The 8,020-nt window shown below is 42.0% G+C and overlaps 1 pseudogene; it reads left to right on the top strand.

The window, feature by feature from the left end:
• The first annotated feature begins 206 nt into the window (after window positions 1-206).
• LOC135258160 (E3 ubiquitin-protein ligase TRIM35-like) lies at window positions 207-7,607 on the top strand (annotated as a pseudogene).
• The last annotated feature ends 413 nt before the right edge of the window (window positions 7,608-8,020 follow it).

Here is an 8,020-nt window from a genome sequence, read left to right on the forward strand (position 1 = left end):
AACCGGACCAGTACCTGGGAGTTTGGGATGGTTCAGGTCCTAATTCTGCCTGTTTCTATTGGGCTGGGTGGGGTTTTACTCTTTGTAGCTGGGCCTTTATATTTTGAGCACAGAGCGCTGTGTGAGCTGGATGGCAGTTGTAGGCCATCGAGTCTAAGCTGAGCTCTGTGAGTGACAGAATGGATGCCGGGGAGAAAGAAGTTATAGTCAGGGGAGAATGAAGTGAGGCAGCAGCCATCGAATGGAGAATTCCAGGTCTGGACAAACTTTTACACGGTTTTTAATCGAGCTGCAGACGATAGCGTGGGGTTCATAAAATGTGAATTCTGTGATGCCCTGCTTAAGTATGGGAGCCGTGAAACAGGAGCATCAGCGTTATGACAGTATAATGCACAAGCCTGCCGCTGTGCACCATCAACTGATCTGATCCAGACATCAATCACACCTTTTCTGAACAGAACTTCAGCGATACCCCAAACCACGGCGTGTCTACTGTACTGATGCACTTATTAAAAGTCAGGGTCAAACCAGGTTCAGCTTCCAAAACGTTGCAACACGCGGGCTCAGGTCAGACTCAGGCTGAATAGAATGTGGGCTCATGGAGGGTCAGGCTGAAGTTTTTGGGCCCGTTTCAAGCTCTAGTCTGGGAGTGAGAGAAATATCTGTGGTCATACTCACTCTGTCCACAAGAGGGCACCAAAGGCTGTGCTGAGGTGTTGGTTGAAGCCCTGGCTCTACCAGGTGTGTGGAGCAAGAGAGCACTGGGGCTCCTGCCTCACCTGCTACTCTCAGCAGTGGGGCGGTTTGGGTTTTTGTAATTAAGAGTACTATTGAGACAGACAACATAATAAACTGAAGTACTTACAAACAGAATTAGGCCTAAACTGTTTGCAAATCATCACCTGAAATGTCCATATACGCAGCTGTATGATGGAGCTAAAATCCTATACCAAATTGCTGCAACTTCTCCTGCAAAACTGTCAAGGTCCGCGAAAGAAATCAGCAGAGTCCATTTGCTGGGGTGCAAGAAATAGGGAAAACCGTTTCAACCCAATCGTGCCATTGTGTGAGGAAGGCGTGATTTGTCTTGATTTAAACCAGTTAGGATGTAGCTTTTTCCACCCCAATGCTGAAATTTACATTGACAGGTGAGCCGCTTTAAGAAGTGGCTTTCTGTGTATCGTTTCTGAAAAAGTTAGTATTTTCTTCTTCGTATGATTTGTCTGGGATTTGCTCGGCCAAAGATACAAAAGTACAAGAGGCATTGACTGTCCAGCGCAGCAGCAAACGTTTCAGTCACGTGCTTTCATCAGTGCTCTAGACCACCTGTTCTAAAGCACAACTCTCTCTCTGCTTTGAGTCAGGATTTATAAAGAGGAATGGACTGTGGATGAAAACTCTGGATCTTTGTTTGAATCATGTTTCTAAGGGAGGGCGTGTGCTTGCCATTAGCTGGAGAATTAGATTCCATTTGGATTAACACGTCAGAGAGCTGACTGATCCAGTAAAAACCGGGCTGGTGTAAAACTGCTGGCAGATCAGCCAATCAAACATCAGTGGTACAATGCTGCCCCCTGCAGGAAGTGCTGTCTCTGATAATCTGGTGTGTCTAACAGGAAGAGGGAAGTTCCATTTCCAACATGTGAAAGCTTTAGTTAAATCAGGGACCTTTTAATACGATTTCAATGTATATTTTTCAGAAATACAGGATTTTCTGATAACATAGACAGAGAAAAAATACCAAGACGAAGAGAGATTTGAGTCGAATTTTAAAGACAGTTCTTAGCTTCAGTTTCTTGTGACAGCAGTAAGTAAAAGTGAAACTAAACTACAGATTTAGCAGAAGCCATTACTGAGCTCTGAACAGACTGAAACAGAATGGCATCTGGATCTTCTCTGCTGGAAGAGGAGCTCTCCTGTCCTGTGTGCTCTGAAATCTTCAGGGATCCTGTTGTCCTGAGTTGCAGTCACATCTTCTGCAAGGCCTGTCTGCAGCAGTACTGGGAACAGAAGGGATCTCAGGAGTGCCCAGTTTGCAGGAGAAGATCTTCTATCGATCCACCTCACTCTAACATGTCTCTGAGGAATATCTGTGAGGCATTCTTAAAGGAGAGAAGTCAGAGAGCTAAAGCAGGATCTGAAGTGCTCTGCAATCTGCACAGTGAGAAACTCAAACTCTTCTGTTTGGTGGATCAAATACCCGTCTGTCTTGTATGTCAATCTTCAAAAAAACATGAAAACCACAAAATGCGACCAGTTCAGGAGGCTGCGGAAGAGTGGAAGGTAATTGTCAGATAATATATTTTACATTTTACCTAATTTTGTATGGCTTGTATGAATATAATACAATGCAAATTATTGGGATTTAATAAAAGAACTGTATAAAGTGACCCTAGTTCTCAGGCATGACTGCAGTTTGAGCTCCATACTATGTGTCACATGACTAACAGAGAGAGGCAAGAGGCGGGGCAGCGTCAGACGTCAATCAGTAGTGGAACTTTTTTTTCTCTGGGAGTTCACTGATTTTTACATGGGCCTAGATGGCGGTGTTATATTTGAAGTTGTAAAATATCAGTTATGGACGCCATGAACTATCTATTTCTAGAAGGCTGCTCTGTGTTTATCAATTTCTGGAAATTTCTGTGTCTGTCTCAGAGCGTTTCTCTTGTTCCCTCCAAACGGCCTCACATGTCAGATGCTCTTCAGAGCTTGCATGTTTATGAAAGCCTTTGTTATATTCAACAGCATGCTTCCAGCTGCAATGTCCCTTCATTTTAATGGTTGAATCAGCATTTTCACACAATTTGAATTTCCCACAAGGGAAACAGAAACTGCATCTGCTTTTACTGTGTATTCCAGTCAGTCTCTCCTGTGCCACCAGTCACTTACAAAAGAGCAGTTTCCCACTAAAAATGAGGCTTAGATACTTGTCCTCTTTCACCTGGTCAGGCTTTTCTCTACTAAAATCCTCTGGTGGAGTTTGCAGTGGAGGGTCTGGTCCAAATGTAGTGCTGCTGGAACCTGATGTGCTCCTGCTAACTAGTGAAGCTGGAGTGGAGCTGATGTCATTAGCTGAATTAGCTGGATCGAGTAGCATAGCAAGACCAGCAGTGTCACTGACTTCATTTGAGGTTGTAGATCCAGACGCTGTAGCTTTGGCACGTATCGGTGGTTCTGAGTGTGAATGAGAAGATCCAGTAAATTCTGAACTCTGTCCTGTTCTGGATGGGGCAGGTAGAGCTTTGAGCCATTTTCTAACATCCATTTTGTAAATGCTGCCAACGCCCGAATGAACCCTTAAACTGACAAGGCCTGTAAAATCTGAGTAGGAGAGCGGGTTGCCAGATCAGGATTTCATGTATTTTTAACCACTGAATTTCAACGCGCATTTGATGATTAATTGTCAATTAATTATTTTTCATTGCCTTAAAAAAAAAAATTAATTTCTGGATTAATTCCAATTATATACTTTTAATGCACTGTGTTCCCTGGGGTAATGCATTTTGTTCTTTTTTTACACCATGTAATGAGATGAATAACAATAAACACAACTTTAACTTAATCTTTTGACTTTAATTAAGTGACTGTAGTTAAAATGATAGCTACAGTCCTGGCACAGATTATGGACAGACTGTATTTATAAACAGATTTTGACAATTAATGCAATATTTTGCAACAAGTTCACTTTTTGGCATAATAAATGTTGTGTGTAATAAATGTAATATTAACATAGAACAAAAATGAAGAAATGATTAGCAATTGTGTAAAACAAATCATCATTACACCTTCCCTTATGTATGATTTAATGTCTGCATAATTGAGTATTATAATTTCTCTTAGTTGGAAATGTTATAACCAGCTCAAACACTTATTTTGTTGTCCAGTATTTTTCTACATAAAATTATTACGTTCATTTTACATTTACATTACAGGCATCTTATCCAGAGCAACGTACAACAAAGTGCATAACCGTACCTAGGGACAAGTGTGTTGAAAACCCTAGAGTGAAGTACAGTTCCAAGTGAAGGGAACAACTGCATAGTTTAACTTGGACCCTGTAGGTTAATCTGTTGAACACAAACAAAAGCAGCAACAAAGCAGTCTATGCAAATAATACAAGCAATAATTAAACAAGTAGGCATGAGGCATTCATGCAATGAAATCTATCATTTTTGGCTTGTATACTTTCTGCTCTTGTGCTGTCTGTGTAGGCAGTGAAGTTTACTCTCAGTCTGTGTTCTCAGTAAAGTGTGGACTCTGTCATTTCTTTCCAGGAGAAACTCTGGACTGCACTGGATCCACTGCAGGAGAAGCTTAAAGCCTTTAATGCAGTGAAACTAGTCTGTGATCAAACAGCAGAGCACATCAAGGTACTGTACTGATGCCTTTAAATCAGAGTGTTGAAAATGCAGCGCTGGATTGTGCTGAAATGATGGTGAATAATGTTTATTCCAGAGCCAGGCCCAGCACACAGAGAGACAGATAAAGATGGAGTTTGAGAAACTTCAGCAGTTCCTAAAAAATGAAGAGGCAGCCAGGATCGCTGCCTGAGGGAGGAAGAGGAGCGAAGAGTCAGATGATGAAGGAGAAGATTGATAAGATGACAGAAGAGATATCATCCCTTTCAGAACAAATCAGAGCCATAGAACAGGAGCTGGGAGCTGAAGACGTCTCATTCCTGCAGGTAAGTCATGTGCCATAATCACACATAAAACATGTTTATCAATATACACTCCTAGGCAAAATAATGGGCCAAGCACAAAATAGCGAAATATTAAACTTTTAATGGTCTTAACAACCACTCATTGGTCAGGAAAGTAGCAAGAAATAAACAAATAGATAAAGTAACTTAGTATGGGATAGCTTTTCCCTTTGATTTCTTTAAATGTTTAAGCCTTGTGGGTAAACTTGCGGACAGCTTTTTACAGAAAGAAGAGTCAATGTTGTTTCATTCAATGTTGATGGCTTCAAACAGTTGATGAGTAGTTGAAAAATATTTCCTGGTTAGTTTGTTTTCTGAGGTCTTGAATTCTGCTGTCAGTTAATGTAGGCTTTTTTCCTGTCTTTGAGAACTGTTGTTTCAAAGCGTTGACCAATTCTCTTAATAGCTGATAGAGAAATAGGGATTACCTCTGCCTTTAGGGTCTTGTAAATTTCAGAATAGCTACAGTTGGCCTGACGAAGACCAGCTATGCGGTTTCTGACAGCAACCTCTGCATGATATTTTGCTTTTTTTGGAGCAGATTTTCTCGCTCCTTTAATGTGGGTCTCACAACACTGCATACTGTAGATCTCTTTCTGCTCTATTAATCCTGGTTCCATTTAAGAGCTTGTTATCAGGCCCTGGATGGGCTGCATCAGGTGTGGCAGATAACCAAGTAATGACAAAAAAAAAACTTCCCAGTAGATATTTTTGGAACATTTTGTACACCCAGACATGTGTTAGTTTGAATTTTACATCAAACATTTTAATCATTATCATGATTTTACCTTTGCGTACAAGAAGACTATATAAGTGAATTTCCCTGTTTCTAGCTTTTCCCCAAACAGTTCACTGCAGCAAAAGTGGCAAATGTGGCAAATGGTGGCACTGGTGGTCTCAGGAGAGCATTTGTTTAATTCTTAATAATTTCCTGACCAATGATTTGTTGTTAAGAGCATTAAAAGCTTAATATTTTGCCATTTTGGGCTTGGCCAATTTTTTTGCCCAGGTGTGTACTCATATTGGAACATATTGCATTGAATCAGTTTTAATAGTCTGCGTATTGAATATAGTGATAAACTCTTATTCACTTATTTCAGAGCTACAAAGACGTGGAGAAACGGTATGTAAACTTCTGCCTTATTCTCAATTCAATCTTTTAATCCTCTCTTCCTTCCTCTCTTCAGTATAAATATGAGGGGTAGATCACAAGTACTGTAGCATTTCATGAATAATGAGAGAAATGGGACCAGATGGAAAAATTATAAAAAGAATGTTACATTCATACCTAAATTAGTTATCTGATTTAATTATACAATGATTGTCTGTGTATCATGTTAATTATAATGATAAACATCATTATAATCATCGTACAAATAATGGGTAAAAAATGTACTTTTCCCCGCATGCTCCTGTGAGTGTGTCCCTCAGTGGGGTCGGGCTGCTTCATATCTGGCAGCCAGTGGGGCTGTGTGGCAGAACACTGGGAGGGATGGAACCATTTTCTTATAGAATGAAGATCTGATGTTGCTACTGATGATCTTCTATCATAATGAAGCCAAGCCCACAGTACAAGTGACTCCTGAATATTATTGCAGAGCCCAGTGCACACTGGCGGATCCAGAGAAGGTCTCAGGAGCACTGATTGATGTGGCCAAGCACCTGGGCAATCTGAAGTACAGAGTGTGGGAGAAGATGCTGGGGACTGTTCAATACAGTGAGTACTGGGGGCAGGGAGCTCCACATTGTCACAGTACAGGGGGAATCTTCAGCATCCTTTCCACAAGCTGATAAAGCCAGTCAGAGTCATATTGGTCCTGTCTGTGTAAGAGTCCTGGAGTGAAGAGACTGAGCACCAGTCCTTAATCTCACTGATTCTCATAATAAAAATGCTGCTTTAAGAGTGATAATGTATTTTAGGCGAAGAACAGGCTTGGCACCCTCTTACAATGATTATGCAACATGGAAGTTATTAATATATTATTAGCTTGTAGTTCTGGTGCTTCTCTCCCACGTGTCTGAGACTATAATGGTAGCTTTTTAAAACCCAGTTTATATCATTATGAGCCCATTGTTTTTGATGGTTTTCCTTTGTGCAGAACAGTGCTGACGTCTCATTCTCTGTCCCTTCAGCTCCTGTGATTCTGGATCCAAACACAGCACATCCTGAGCTCTTACTGTCTGAGGATCTGACCAGTGTGAGACTCAGTGATGAGAGACAGCAGGTTCCTGATAATCCAGAGAGATTTGATAGGGGGCGGTGTGTGCTGGGCTCTGAGGGATTCAGCTCAGGGAGACACTGCTGGGATGTAGAAGTGGGGGGTGAGGTCTGGGCGGTGGGTGTGGCTGAAGAGTCCATCAGCAGGAAAGAGGTTTTGGATCTGAGCCCAGCAGGAGGAGTGTGGGGTATACTGCGGCGCTCTCGGCGTTATGAAGCCCTGACCTTCCCACGTACAGTCCTCACTGTGCGGAGGAAACCCCAGAGGGTCAGAGTGCAGCTGGACTGGGACAGGGGGGAGGTGTCATTCTCTGACCCCAGTACCAACACTCCTCTCTACACTTTTAAACACTCCTTCACTGGGAGAGTGTTTCCGTTCTTCCGTCCTGGTTCTCTGCAGATCTGTCCACTGAAGGTGAAGGTGTCTGTAAGAGTGGAATAGTGCTGTGGTTTGTGGGCATGGATCAGGTGAACAGACTGCTTCTTTCACTTTGACAAGATTAATGAGTATATTTGCAGATAAAAATGTATTTTGCAATATTTTATTTAATCATTTAAACAATAAAGATCCATGTCTGCAGCAGTTCATGATAAATGTATCTTTGTAACCGCATGATATCAATGTTGCAGTTATGCATTGGCTTGTGTGTAATCAGTTGAATTGTAATAAATGCACCAGTGGAATCACTCCAGAGTGCTACTCTTTTCCTGACCCGTCACCAGTGTGTCTCCCAGGTGTGTGATGAGGTAAGTCTCTCTCTCCAGTGCAGTATGAACACACACAAAGACAAATTCTCCCCTCATACGCTGGGTTTGGGTTCAGTTCAAACTCACATGAGCTGATCTGAGATCAGCTGAGACATACTGATTAGCTAAGTACCCTGCTTGTGCTGTGAACTCTGAGATTGAGTTTGTGATTTTCACCTGAGCCTGATAAAACCGGACCAGTACCCGAGGGTTTGGGACGGTTCAGGTCTTAATTCTGCCTGTTTCTATTGGGCTGGTTGGGGTTTTGCTCTTTGTAGCTGGGCCTTTATATTTTGAGCACAGAGCGCTGTGTGAGCTGGATGGCAGTTGTAGGCCAGCGAGTCTAAGCTGAG

Source organism: Anguilla rostrata, chromosome 6 (assembly GCF_018555375.3).
Source record: "Anguilla rostrata isolate EN2019 chromosome 6, ASM1855537v3, whole genome shotgun sequence".
Classification (NCBI taxonomy): Eukaryota; Metazoa; Chordata; class Actinopteri; order Anguilliformes; family Anguillidae; genus Anguilla; species Anguilla rostrata.